Source organism: Engystomops pustulosus, chromosome 8 (genome assembly GCF_040894005.1).
Source record: "Engystomops pustulosus chromosome 8, aEngPut4.maternal, whole genome shotgun sequence".
Classification (NCBI taxonomy): Eukaryota; Metazoa; Chordata; class Amphibia; order Anura; family Leptodactylidae; genus Engystomops; species Engystomops pustulosus.
This window is the reverse complement of record NC_092418.1, coordinates 118,725,400-118,741,014: the sequence shown is the minus strand read 5'-3', so window position 1 is coordinate 118,741,014 and position 15,615 is coordinate 118,725,400. Positions and strand designations below refer to the sequence as shown.

Below are 15,615 nucleotides of genomic sequence, written 5' to 3'. Positions count from 1 at the left end.
ACAATACCTATCACTGGCTGCAGAGAGGACAGAGCACAGCAGTGTGAGGTCTGATTACACATCTCTCCAGGGACAATACATAACACTGGCTGCAGAGAGCACAGAGCACAGCAGTGTGAGGTCTGATTACACATCTCTCCAGGGACAATACATAACACTGGCTGCAGAGAGCACAGAGCACAGCAGTGTAAGGTCTGATTACACATCTCTCCAGGGACAATACATAACACTGGCTGCAGAGAGCACAGAGCACAGCAGTGTGAGGTCTGATCACACATCTCTCCAGGCAGGGTCGTAACAAGGATAAACAGGGCCCCATAGCAGACTTCTGAATGGGGCCCCCCTTCCCGTTTTAAATTTTGCATATTACACTCACATACAAACACACTTATTTATATACCTATATACATAAACATACACTTCATACACACACATTTAAACAATCTTACACACATACACATCACATATACACACATACACATCACATATACACACATACAGTGCCATATACAAACGTACAGCATATATATAAGGGTGCATATCCTTTATTCTTTATTGTAAGCTTGGATGACGGGGCCCCCTTGACACTGTGGGCCCCATAGCAGCTGCTATGGCTGCTACCACTGTAATTACGCCCCTATCTCCAGGGACAATACATAACACTGGATGCAAAGTGCACAGAGCACAGCAGTGTGAGGTCTGATTATACATCTCTCCAGGGACAATATATAACACTGGCTGCAGAGAGCACAGAGCACAGCAGTGTGAGGTCTGATTACACATCTCTCCAGGGGCAATACATAGCACTGGCTGCAGAGAACACAGAGCAAAGCAGTGTCAGGTCTGATTACACATCTCTCCAGGGACAATACATAACGCTGGCTGAAGAGAGCACAGAGCACAGCAGTGTGAGGTCTGATTACACATCTCTCCAGGGACAATACCTAACACTGGCTGCAGAGAGCACAGAGCACAGCAGTGTGAGGTCTGATTACACATCTCTCCAGGGACAGTACATAACACTGGCTGCAGAGAGCACAGAGCACAGCAGTGTGAGGTCTGATTACACATCTCTCCAGGGACAGTACATAACACTGGCTGCAGAGAGCACAGAGCACAGCAGTGTGAGGTCTGATTACACATCTCTCCAGGGACAGTACATAACACTTGCTGCAGAGAGCACAGAGCACAGCAGTGTGAGGGCTGATTACACATCTCTCCAGGTACAATACATAACACTGGCTGCAGAGAGCACAGAGCACAGCAGTGTGAGGTCTGATTACACATCTCTCCAGGGACAATACCTAACGCTTTATGCAGAGAGCACAGAGCACAGCAGTGTGAGGTCTGATTACACATCTCTCCAGGGACAATACATAACACTGGCTGCAGAGAACACAGAGCACAGCAGTGTGAGGTCTGATTACACATCTCTCCAGGGACAATACATAACACTGGCTGCAGAGAGCACAGAGCACAGCAGTGTGAGGTCTGATTACACATCTCTCCAGGTACAGTACATAACAATGGCTGCAGAGAGCACAGAGCACAGCAGTGTGAGGTGTGATTACACATCTCTTCAGGGACAATACGTAACACTGGCTGCAGAGAGCACAGAGTACAGCAGTGTGAGGTCTGATTACATATCTCTCTAGGGACAATACATAACACTGGCTGCAGAGAGCACAGAGCACAGCAGTGTGAGGTCTGATTACACATCTCTCCAGGGACAGTACATAACACTGGCTGCAGAGAGCACAGAGCACAGCAGTGTGAGGTCTGATTACACATCTCTCCTGGGACAATACATAACACTGGCTGCAGAGTGCACAGAGCACAGCAGTGTGAGGTCTGATTACACATCTCTCCAGGGACAATACATAACACTGGCTGCAGAGAGCACAGAGCACAGCAGTGTGAGGTCTGATTACACATCTCTCCAGGGACAGTACATAACACTGGCTGCAGAGAGCACAGAGCACAGCAGTGTGAGGTCTGATTACACATCTCTCCAGGGATTATACATAACACTGGCTGCAGAGAGCACAGAGCACAGCAGTGTGAGGACACCCTCAGTGAACTTGGAAAACCTACAATCCTGGAAAATAAATACATATTTGACAGTCCTGCTGCTACTAACAACATACACAAAGTCTGATTACACATCTCTCCAGGGACGATACATTACACAGTCTGCATGTGACCTTACACCTTTGCGCTGTGTACGTCCCCCCCCCCCCCCCCCCCCTTCCTGTGTCTGGTCAGCTGTCACAATGCTCTGCACACTTGTAGTATAGACGGAGGGTCAGAATTACACATTTATATTCCCAATTGTCGCTGTATGAAACCTAGAAGACACCACAGCTGTACTGGAGAGGATAGTACGAGCGGCCACCCCGTGCCGGGCCCCCTGGCACACTGATCCCCCAGGAGAGCGCCGCCTGGCACAGCACAGGAATGTACAGAGGAATCCTCCCGCCACACGCCCCTCCATTCACGGATTCTGGGAAGAGCTGGGCCGGTCCTGGACGTGTTTATATGTGCAGCACCCCCCCCCCCCCGCAGTAACCGCACCCACATGACTCAACAAGAAGACACAGACCTTCAGTTATAGGAAATGTATCAGCAACTGGATACAGAGCAACAAAGTAATTACAGAATCTACAGCAACCGGCAATCCCTACAGCGTCTGCTTAAAGGGGAATCCACATTAATGCACACAGTGATGTCACATTACAGGGATAATACACACAGTGATGTCACAGTACAGGGATAATACACACAGTGATGTCACAGTACAGAGATAATACACACAGTGATGTCACAGTACAGGGATAATACACACAGTGATGTCACAGTACAGGGATAATACACACAGTGATGTCACAGTACAGGGATAATACACACAGTGATGTCACAGTACAGGGATAACACACACAGTGATGTCACAGTACAGAGATAATACACACAGTGATGTCACAGTACAGGGATAATACACACAGTGATGTCACAGTACAGGGGTAATACACACAGCGATGTCACAGTACAGGGATAATACACACAGTGATGTCACAGTACAGGGATAATACACACAGTGATGTCACAGTACAGGGATAATACACACAGTGATGTCACAGTACAGGGATAATACACACAGTGATGTCACAGTACAGGGATAATACACACAGTGATGTCACAGTACAGGGATAACGCACACAGTGATGTCACAGTACAGGGATAATACACACAGTGATGTCACAGTACAGGGATAATACACACAGTGATGTCACAGTACAGAGATAATACACACAGTGATGTCACAGTACAGGGATAATACACACAGTGATGTCACAGTACAGAGATAATACACACAATGATGTCACAGTACAGGGATAATACACACAGTGATGTCACAGTACAGAGATAATACACACAGTGATGTCACAGTACAGGGATAATACACACAGTGATGTCACAGTACAGAGATAATACACACAATGATGTCACAGTACAGGGATAATACACACAGTGATGTCACAGTACAGAGATAATACACACAGTGATGTCACAGTACAGGGATAATACACACAGTGATGTCACAGTACAGGGATAATACACACAGTGATGTCACAGTACAGGGATAATACACACAGTGATGTCACAGTACAGAGATAATACACACAGTGATGTCACAGTACAGGGATAATACACACAGTGATGTCACAGTACAGGGATAATACACACAGTGATGTCACAGTACAGGGATAATACACACAGTGATGTCACAGTACAGAGATAATACACACAGTGATGTCACAGTACAGAGATAATACACACAGTGATGTCACAGTACAGGGATAATACACACAGTGATGTCACAGTACAGGGATAATACACACAGTGATGTCACAGTGCAGAGAAAATACACACAATGATGTCACAGTACAGGGATAATACACACAGTGATGTCACAGTACAGGGATAATACACACAGTGATGTCACAGTACAGGGATAATACACACAGTGATGTCACAGTACAGAGATAATACACACAGTGATGTCACAGTACAGGGATAATACACACAGTGATGTCACAGTACAGAGATAATACACACAATGATGTCACAGTACAGGGATAATACACACAGTGATGTCACAGTACAGGGATAATACACACAGTGATGTCACAGTACAGGGATAATACACACAATGATGTCACAGTACAGGGATAATACACACAATGATGTCACCGTACAGGGATAATACACACAGTGATGTCACAGTACAGGGATAATACACACAGTGATGTCACAGTACAGGGATAATACACACAGTGATGTCACAGTACAGGGATAATACACACAGTGATGTCACCGTACAGGGATAATACACACAATGATGTCACCGTACAGGGATAATACACACAGCGATGTCACAGTACAGGGATAATACACACAGCGATGTCACAGTACAGGGATAATACACACAGCGATGTCACAGTACAGGGATAATACACACAGCGATGTCACAGTACAGGGATAATACACACAGCGATGTCACAGTACAGGGATAATACACACAGTGATGTCACAGTACAGGGATAATACACACAGTGATGTCACAGTACAGGGATAATACACACAGTGATGTCACAGTACAGGGATAATACACAGTGATGTCACAGTACAGGGATAATACACACAGCGATGTCACAGTACAGGGATAATACACACAGTGATGTCACAGTACAGGGATAATACACACAGTGATGTCACAGTACAGGGATAATACACACAGCGATGTCACAGTACAGAGATAATACACACAGTGATGTCACAGTACAGGGATAATACACACAGTGATGTCACAGTACAGGGATAATACACACAGTGATGTCACAGTACAGGGATAATACACACAGGAATGTCACAGTACAGGGATAATACACACAGCGATGTCACAGTACAGGGATAATACACAGTGATGTCACAGTACAGGGATAATACACACAGCGATGTCACAGTACAGGGATAATACACACAGTGATGTCACAGTACAGGGATAATACACACAGTGATGTCACAGTACAGGGATAATACACACAGCGATGTCACAGTACAGGGATAATACACACAGTGATGTCACAGTACAGGGATAATACACACAGTGATGTCACAGTACAGGGATAATACACACAGTGATGTCACAGTACAGGGGATAATACACACAGTGATGTCACAGTACAGGGGATAATACACACAGTGATGTCACAGTACAGGGGATAATACACACAGTGATGTCACAGTACAGGGATAATACACACAGTGATGTCACAGTACAGGGATAATACACACAGTGATGTCACAGTACAGGGGATAATACACACAGTGATGTCACAGTACAGGGATAATACACACAGCGATGTCACAGTACAGGGATAATACACACAGTGATGTCACAGTGTTTTATGCACATTATCCTCCGCATCCCACGCAGGTGACCTAGTGTGAGCGGGGATAACTACTATAATACTGCCCCCTATGTACAAGAATATAACTACTATAATACTGCCCCCTATGTACAGGAATATAACTACTATAATACTGCCCCCTATGTACAAGAATATAACTACTATAATACTGCCTCCCCCTATGTACAAGAATATAACTACTATAATACTGCCTCCCCCTATGTACAGGAATATAACTACTATAATACTGTCCCTATGTACAGGAATATAACTACTATAATACTGCCCCTATGTACAGGAATATAACTACTATAATACTGCCCCTATGTACAGGAATATAACTACTATAATACTGCCCCCTATGTACAAGAATATAACTACTATAATACTGCCCCCTATGTACAGGAATATAACTACTATAATACTGCCCCCTATGTACAGGAATATAACTACTATAATACTGCCCCCTATGTACAGGAATATAACTACTATAATACTGCCCCCTATGTACAAGAATATAACTACTATAATACTGTCCCTATGTACAGGAATATAACTACTATAATACTGCCCCTATGTACAGGAATATAACTACTATAATACTGCCCCCTATGTACAGGAATATAACTACTATAATACTGCCCCCTATGTACAAGAATATAACTACTATAATACTGCCCCCTATGTACAGGAATATAACTACTATAATACTGCCCCCTATGTACAGGGATATAACTACTATAATACTGCCCCCTATGTACAGGGATATAACTACTATAATACTGCCCCCTATGTACAGGAATATAGCTACTATAATACTGCCCCCTATGTACAGGAATATAGCTACTATAATACTGCCCCCTATGTACAGGAATATACCTACTATAATACTGCCCCCTATGTACAAGAATATATCTACTATAATACTGCCCCCTCTGTACAGGAATATAACTACTACAATACTGCTCCCTATGTACAGGAATATAACTACTATAATACTGCCCCCTATGTACAAGAATATATCTACTATAATACTGCCCCCTCTGTACAGGAATATAACTACTACAATACTGCTCCCTATGTACAGGAATATAACTACTATAATACTGCCCCCTATGTACAGGAATATAACTACTATAATACTGCTCCCTATGTACAAGAATATAACTACTATAATACTGCCCCCTATGTACAGGAATATAACTACTATAATACTGCCCCCTATGTACAGGAATATAACTACTATAATACTGCCCCCTATGTACAAGAATATAACTACTATAATACTACCCCCTATGTACAAGAACATAACTACTATAATACTGCCCCCCTATGTACAAGAATATAACTACTATAATACTGCCCCCTATGTACAGGAATATAACTACTATAATACTGCCCTCTATGTACAGGAATATAACTACTATAATACTGCCCCCTATGTACAGGAATATAACTACTATAATACTGCCCCCTATGTACAAGAATATAACTACTATAATACTGTCCCCTATGTACAGGAATATAACTACTATAATACTGCCCCCTATGTACAGGAATATAACTACTATAATACTGCCCCCTATGTACAGGAATATAACTACTATAATACTGCCCTCTATGTACAGGAATATAACTACTATAATACTGCCCCCTATGTACAGGAATATAACTACTATAATACTGCTCCCTATGTACAAGAATATAACTACTATAATACTGCCCCCTATGTACAGGAATATAACTACTATAATACTGCCCCCTATGTACAGGAATATAACTACTATAATACTGTCCCCTATGTACAGGAATATAACTACTATAATACTGCCCCCTATGTACAGGAATATAACTACTATAATACTACCCCCCTATGTACAGGAATATAACTACTATAATACTGCCCCCTATGTACAGGAATATAACTACTATAATACTGCCCCCTATGTACAAGAATATAACTACTATAATACTGCTCCCTATGTACAGGAATATAACTACTATAATACTGCCCCCTATGTACAAGAATATAACTACTATAATACTGCTCCCTATGTACAGGAATATAACTACTATAATACTGCCCCCTATGTACAAGAATATAACTACTATAATACTGCTCCCTATGTACAGGAATATAACTACTATAATACTGCCCCCCTATGTACAAGAATATAACTACTATAATACTGCCCCCTATGTACAGGAATATAACTACTATAATACTGCCCCCTATGTACAGGAATATAACTACTATAATCCTGCCCCCTATGTACAGGAATATAACTACTATAATACTGCCCCCTATGTACAGGGATATAACTACTATAATACAGCCCCCTATGTACAGGAATATAACTACTATAATACTGCCCCCTATGTACAGGAATATAACTACTATAATACTGCCCCCTATGTACAGGGATATAACTACTATAATACAGCCCCCTATGTACAGGAATATAACTACTATAATCCTGCCCCCTATGTACAAGAATATAACTACTATAATACTGCCTCCTATGTACAAGAATATAACTACTATAATACTACCCCCTATGTACAGGAATATAACTACTATAATACTGCCCCCTATGTACAGGAATATAACTACTATAATACTGCCCCTATGTACAAGAATATAACTACTATAATACTGCTCCCTATGTACAGGAATATAACTACTATAATACTGCCCCCTATGTACAGGAATATAACTACTATAATACTGCCCCCTATGTACAGAAATATAACTACTATAATACTGCCCCCTATGTATAGGAATATAACTACTATAATACTGCCCCCTATGTACAAGAATATAACTACTATAATACTGCCCCCCTATGTACAAGAATATAACTACTATAATACTGCCCCCTATGTACAGGAATATAACTACTATAATACTGCCCCCTATGTACAGGAATATAACTACTATAATCCTGCCCCCTATGTACAGGAATATAACTACTATAATACTGCCCCCTATGTACAGGGATATAACTACTATAATACAGCCCCCTATGTACAGGAATATAACTACTATAATACTGCCCCCTATGTACAGGAATATAACTACTATAATACTGCCCCCTATGTACAGGGATATAACTACTATAATACAGCCCCCTATGTACAGGAATATAACTACTATAATCCTGCCCCCTATGTACAAGAATATAACTACTATAATACTGCCTCCTATGTACAAGAATATAACTACTATAATACTACCCCCTATGTACAGGAATATAAATAGTATAATACTGCCCCCTATGTACAGGAATATAACTACTATAATACTGCCCCCTATGTACAGGAATATAACTACTATAATACTGCCCCTATGTACAAGAATATAACTACTATAATACTGCTCCCTATGTACAGGAATATAACTACTATAATACTGCCCCCTATGTACAGGAATATAACTACTATAATACTGCCCCTATGTACAAGAATATAACTACTATAATACTGCTCCCTATGTACAGGAATATAACTACTATAATACTGCCCCCTATGTACAAGAATATAACTACTATAATACTGCCCCCTATGTACAGGAATATAACTACTATAATACTGCCCCCTATGTACAGGAATATAACTACTATAATACTGCTCCTATGTACAGGAATATAACTACTATAATACTGCCCCGATATGTACAGGAATATAACTACTATAATACTGCCCCGATATGTACAGGAATATAACTACTATAATACTGCCCCGATATGTACAGGAATATAACTACTATAATACTGCCCCGATATGTACAGGAATATAACTACTATAATACTGCCCCGATATGTACAGGAATATAACTACTATAATACAGCCCCCTATGTACAGGAATATAACTACTATAATACTGCCCCCTATGTACAGGAATATAACTACTATAATACTGCCCCCTATGTACAGGAATATAACTACTATAATACTGCCCCCTATGTACAAGAATATAACTACTATAATACTGCCCTCTATGTACAAGAATATAACTACTATAATACTGCCCCCTATGTACAAGAATATAACTACTATAATACTGTCCCTATATACAAGTAGGGGGCTATGTTGCTAGGAAGTGACTGTATATGTGAACCCCCAGTTCCTATATACACCCCATGACCTGCAGGTATTTCAATACTAAACACATTATTGCTTCTGTCATTGTGTATTATGTAACTGTTAGTAATAATGGGGTTCGGTGTCTGACCTCACACTATGATATGAGTCTCGTCTTGTTCCATATAGTAAATATGTTATAGAAGTGACACGGGGATTTGTCTTCTATGTAACTCATCTCCATGACGGCGAGGTCACCTGTCACACGTGACGCCATTTTTTCCCATCACATTCAGTAAACTTAAAGAAACCGGTTTTCACTTTAGATCCTGAGTTATTGGGACATTTTCAGCAATTTTCGGATGCGTCTATCAGATAACGCGGCTTTGTGTAATATGGGGGGATACAATTGTGTCAGCGGTGGATCTAGTAATGTTCTGCATCTATATGGCGGTACTATATAGAATTACCGCCATAATACAACCTGTGGCCGGACTCATTAACGAGTATAAACGAACATCAGGCGTTAATTACTGGACTAAGATGTTCCTGTGATACGGAGACAAGACGTCCTGAGCTCAGAGCGGCCACAGCTAGACTTGTGACTAGGATCCACCAGCAGCTGCTTGCTGACTGTTTCCAAGTAACATCGCCATATTATGGGCTGTAGGTGGATCCGGAAACGCAGAATAACGCAGTCCAGACACAATCCTGACCCAAATTTACACATAGGAATAAAATGCAGAAACAGGGTCCGGCCGGAGACGCTTGCTGGCGGTTTCTAAGTTGCGATGTCCGGATACGCCTTGTGGTTGGGCTCATTAACTTAGAGAAATGCAATTCAGTGAGACAAGAAATCCTGTAAGGGTGATACCACACATGGCGTTTTTGGTCCGTTTAAAATCGCATCCGTTTTTTGACCATTTGGCTGCTTACATCCTGTTTATCTATTAAGATAATTGGGAAAAACGGACAAAAAAAACGCATGCTTAAAAAACGGACCAAAAACGCCACGTGTGGCATCACCCCAAGGTTGCGTTCACACGTGGCGTGAACACATGTGTATTCAATCAACTCACAAAAGCTGAAAAAAAAAGGAATTTGCCCAATTGCAGAACTGTCAATATTGCGTTTACAGAACGCAGGTGTGTAAACAATGTAATACACACGTTTTTTGGTGCTGTGTTATATATATATTATATATGTTTGTTAACGCTACGTAATCAGGCAAAACTCATCACAACAGCTGAGAAGAGGCGCTTGAAAACGCCTGCATTAGGGTGGGGTCACACGTGGCGTTTTGAACCCGTTTTTAGTCATGCGTTTTCAGTCCATTAAACGCATGCGCTTTAAAAACGCATACGTTTTTTGAAAACACATACGCTTTTCCCCATTATCTCAAATAACGGACAAAAACGCATGACTAAAAACAGGTTCAATACGCCACATGTGACACCACCCTTAAGGCCACATATGAATGCACCCCAAAAACACATGAACCTCAGGTGAGTGCGTTTTTGGGATGCGTTTAAAACAGGGCCATGTTCACATGTAGGTAATGCATAACATGTAATGCTCATTCCGAAACAAAGCTGCATTTAAAAACACAGGAAAAACGCGGCCCGACAACAGGAAATCTCCCATCACAATCCATCCTGATAACCCGGGACATCACTCATAGATACACACACCGGGACTGTGGGATCTTCTTAGATGTGTTATTCCTTTAAAAAAGTCAATGTTTAAAATTATACTAATGAGTTAGGGGGGCTGTGGGGGTGTTACCAGAGTCCCTCTGTGTTCCAGCTTCATAGGCTGTTACACTGTGCAGGAGCACTCCCCCCCCCCCTCCTAGTGTGTGATATTACATCAGGCAGAGAGAGGGATAAGTGGGAGAAGGGTAATTACAACAAAAAGGGGCTCTTGTAATGCCCCCAGAGCCCTTCAGGTTCATTAGCATAATTGTAAAAGTGGATTTTAGAAGGGATGAGGCCATGAATAATAAATATAAGCAGATCCCACAGTCCCGGTGCCGGATCTATCTCTGGAACTATCTCTGGTTTCTCAGGATGGATTTTCATGGTAGATTCCTTTAAGAATATGATCCTGCAAGAGTCGCTTGCTGACTGTTTCTAATAATTGAGTTAATATAAATCGCCATAACGCGGCCGGCAGTCAGACACAAAGATGTAAAAACTCAATTCAGTGAGACAAGAAATCCCGAGCTCAATAAATGAAAATGCTCCAGTAGGAGCCGCTTGCTGACGGTTTCCACCTGTAAGGATATATTATCCACCATTACATTCTACAATGTGGATCCATGACACAGATGGATTATTATTACGCTCAGCGTTCGGCTCTGCTACATCTGTGCGTCGCTGCTGCTCAGGGATCTGTTTGTTTACAGAAGGAGAAGAGAATGAAACAGAGAAACTTCTGATACTGAAATAGATACAACTCATTGGTCACTCGCCTTAATACCCCAACACCGCACATCTGGCTTCCTCCCACCTCTTAAAGGGGAAGTTCATTCCTATCACCTCAGCGATCGTGTGGATCCCAGGGGCCGCGGCTGCGTCTGTTTACGTGTCCGTATCCGTGTACAGACGGGTCTTGTGTATACACGATGATGTAGGTGTCCTGAGGACGCAGTGATGTAAACAGGGAGCTGGGGCCCAGGGGGCGGCCGGAATAAAAGCCCTGGAGAATCTTTTAACCCTTTAGCCATCGGGTTGCTAAATATGAACCTGCCCTTTAAGTCCTATGTGTATAATTGAAAGAAACAGACAAGTGTATGGAAACCATACGTGAACACGAGGGTCGGGGGGCTCCGCCAGTCAGAGTCCTGGCTCCCCCTCATTATTATTATCACACACACAACAAACTGATACAAGAAAAGGAAGACAATAGACAGATCCTCGACCACAGAGCTTACAATCTAATAATCATGAGCACGCCCAGAGCTTCCAGCGCAGACCCCCTCCCCGGCCCACCTGCCACACTATACACAGATCCCATGTGACATCTGGAGCTGCTACTCAGCCCCCATCCCCCAATAGCCCCCCACCCAAGCACCCAAGCACCCTTAACCTACCTCCTGCCTGATGACTTGTGGTCAGACCCGTCTGTAAGTCAGGGCTGTGGTGTTGGGTGTGGATGGAACAGACTTTTCTCAACACTCCCTCCCCAACTACAAGTGCCAGATCCTGGAGGTGTGACAGCAGCGCCCCCTGCCAGGCCAGGCGGTGGATTGCAAGGCATGGCCTTAACCCCTTACATCCTGCGCTACAAAACACAAGTTTTCCAGAATGGGACAAGGAAATCACCTCCTCTTCTGCTACCTAGTAATCCCCTAGTAGCACATCCATGGCTATAACTCTAAGGTGATTTGCATTATACATTACTGTTTATGTTTGTCAACTCAATGTTAACGCATGCGTTAACATCACGCTTGTGGTGCAACGTTAACAGTAATGTAAATCACCTCAGCTGTTGTAATGCGTTTTAAAACGCAATGAAAACGCGACCAAAGCGCAACGTGTGAACGCGCCCTAAGTGTTAAATGGCGCTGCCTGACTCAAAAGCGTTGTGTAAGGAATGCAAGGATCCAGGTCTTCGCTTTGCTGTAGAAGGGGCTCCCAAATATAGGCCCCCTACCTCCTCACAGCCAGTGTTATATTAATTCATGTCCACGATAACGTAGCGCTCAGCGCATCATGTGACCCGGTGGCTGATACCAGCGATTACATGGCGTTACACAGCACCAGGTTCTGCATGTACACCATGGACTTATACAGGGTTGGGATGGTAAAGACATGACACAAGTCCTGGAGGTGGTCCCACATAAAAACATAATACATTCCATGTGTCCTCACACTGCTGTGCTCTGGGCCAGTTCTCATCTATGTCCTGGCTTTCGTTTTATTTCCGTTTACAAAATAGATAAACAATGTATCATTTTTTCTCATTGATTTCAATAGTTTCAATGTTTAAATTACAATTCGATTTAAAAAAAACTTCAAGACAGAAAATCCAGGAAGGTGCGTTGTGTCATCAGACGGCGCCCATGAAAGGAGGGACAACACTTTCGGGCGGCCGGGAAGCGGATCTCATTTTCTGGAAATTATTCAAATCATAAGCAAATGATCCTGAGGAAGGAAGATGCACCTGCAAGACTAGAACTTTCAAGGGATTGTCCAGTTTATAAACCCCAGTTATTACAGTAAAGAGCGGCCATACAGAGGGGACCTCCCCCGTGTAATTCCACATTCAGCCTGTAGTGGAGCCGCAGGGAAACTGAGCCCTTACTATCATTGGTCCCCATAGATTACAGCAGGGGTTACCTTGTGATCAGCTCAATAGTAAGAGCCTCTTCTAACACCCCAAAGGAATATGTACAGAGCACAGCAGTGTGAGGTCTGATTACACATCTCTCCAGGGACAGTACATAACACTGGCTGCAGAGAGCACAGAGCACAGCAGTGTGAGGTCTGATTACACATCTCTCCAGGGACAATACATAACACTGGCTGCAGAGAGCACAGAGCACAGCAGTGTGAGGTCTGATTACACATCTCTCCAGGGACAATATATAACACTGGCTGCAGAGAGCACAGAGCACAGCAGTGTGAGGTCTGATTACACATCTCTCCAGGGACAGTACATAACACTGGCTGCAGAGAGCACAGAGCACAGCAGTGTGAGGTCTGATTACACATCTCTCCAGGGACAATACATAACACTGGCTGCAGAGAGCACAGAGCACAGCAGTGTGAGGACTGATTACACATCTCTCCAGGGATAATACATAACAATGGCTGCAGAGAGCACAGAGCACAGCAGTGTGAGGTCTGATTACACATCTCTCCAGGGACAATACATAACACTGGCTGCAGAGAGCACAGAGCACAGCAGTGTGAGGTCTGTTTACACATCTCTCCAGGGACAGTACATAACACTGGCTGCAGAGAGCACAGAGCACAGCAGTGTGAGGTCTGATTACACATCTCTCCAGGGACAATACATAACACTGGCAACAGAGAGCACAGAGCACAGCAGTGTGAGGTCTGATTACACATCTCTCCAAGGACTATACCTAACACTGGCTGCAGAGAGCACAGAGCACAGCAGTGTGAGGACTGATTACACATCTCTCCAGGGATAATACATAACACTGGCTGCAGAGAGCACAGAGCACAGCAGTGTGAGGTCTGAATACACATCTCTCCAGGGACAATACATAACACTGACTGCAGACAGCACAGAGCACAGCAGTGTGAGGTCTGATTACACATCTCTCCAGAGACAATGCATAACACTGGTTGTAGAGAGCACAGTGCACAGCAGTGTGAGGTCTGATTACACATCTCTCCAGGGACAATACATAACACTGGCTGCAGAGAGCACAGAGCACAGCAGTGTGAGGTCTGATTACACATCTCTCCAGGGACAATACATAACACTGGCTGCAGAGAGCACAGAGCACAGCAGTGTGAGGTCTGATTACACACCTCTCCAGGGATTATACATAACACTGGCTGCAGAGAGCACAGAGCACAGCAGTGTGAGGTATGATTACACATCTCTCCAGGGACAATACATAACACTGGCTGCAGAGAGCACAGAGCACAGCAGTGTGAGGTCTGATTACACATCTCTCCAGGGACAATACATAACACTGGCTGCAGAGAGCACAGAGCACAGCAGTGTGAGGTCTGATTACACATCTCTCCAGGGACAATACATAACACTGGCTGCAGAGAGCACAGAGCACAGCAGTGTGAGGTCTGATTACACATCTCTCCAGGGACAGTACATAACACTGGCTGCAGAGAGCACAGAGCACAGCAGTGTGAGGTCTGATTACACACCTCTCCAGGGATTATACATAACACTGGCTGCAGAGAGCACAGAGCACAGCAGTGTGAGGTATGATTATACATCTCTCCAGGGACAATACCTAACACTGGCTGCAGCGAGCACAGAGCACAGCAGTGTGAGGTCTGATTACACATCTCTCCAGGGACAATACATAACACTGGCTGCAGAGAGCACAGCAGTG

General features: G+C 43.2%; 1 protein-coding gene across 3 annotated transcripts in view; it reads right to left on the bottom strand.

Moving 5' to 3' along the window:
• Positions 1-12,782, bottom strand: part of TMBIM1 (transmembrane BAX inhibitor motif containing 1) — a 36,876-nt gene extending 24,094 nt beyond the window's left edge. The window contains exon 1 of one of the 3 annotated variants that reach the window (XM_072122412.1): positions 12,649-12,782. The gene's annotated coding sequence lies outside the window, so the exon portion shown is untranslated. Of the gene's footprint in view, positions 1-12,027; positions 12,049-12,094; positions 12,116-12,648 lie in introns of those variants that run through there. The other 2 variants (XM_072122414.1, XM_072122413.1) reach the window with 2 other exon arrangements.
• Between the last annotated feature and the right edge of the window lie 2,833 nt (positions 12,783-15,615).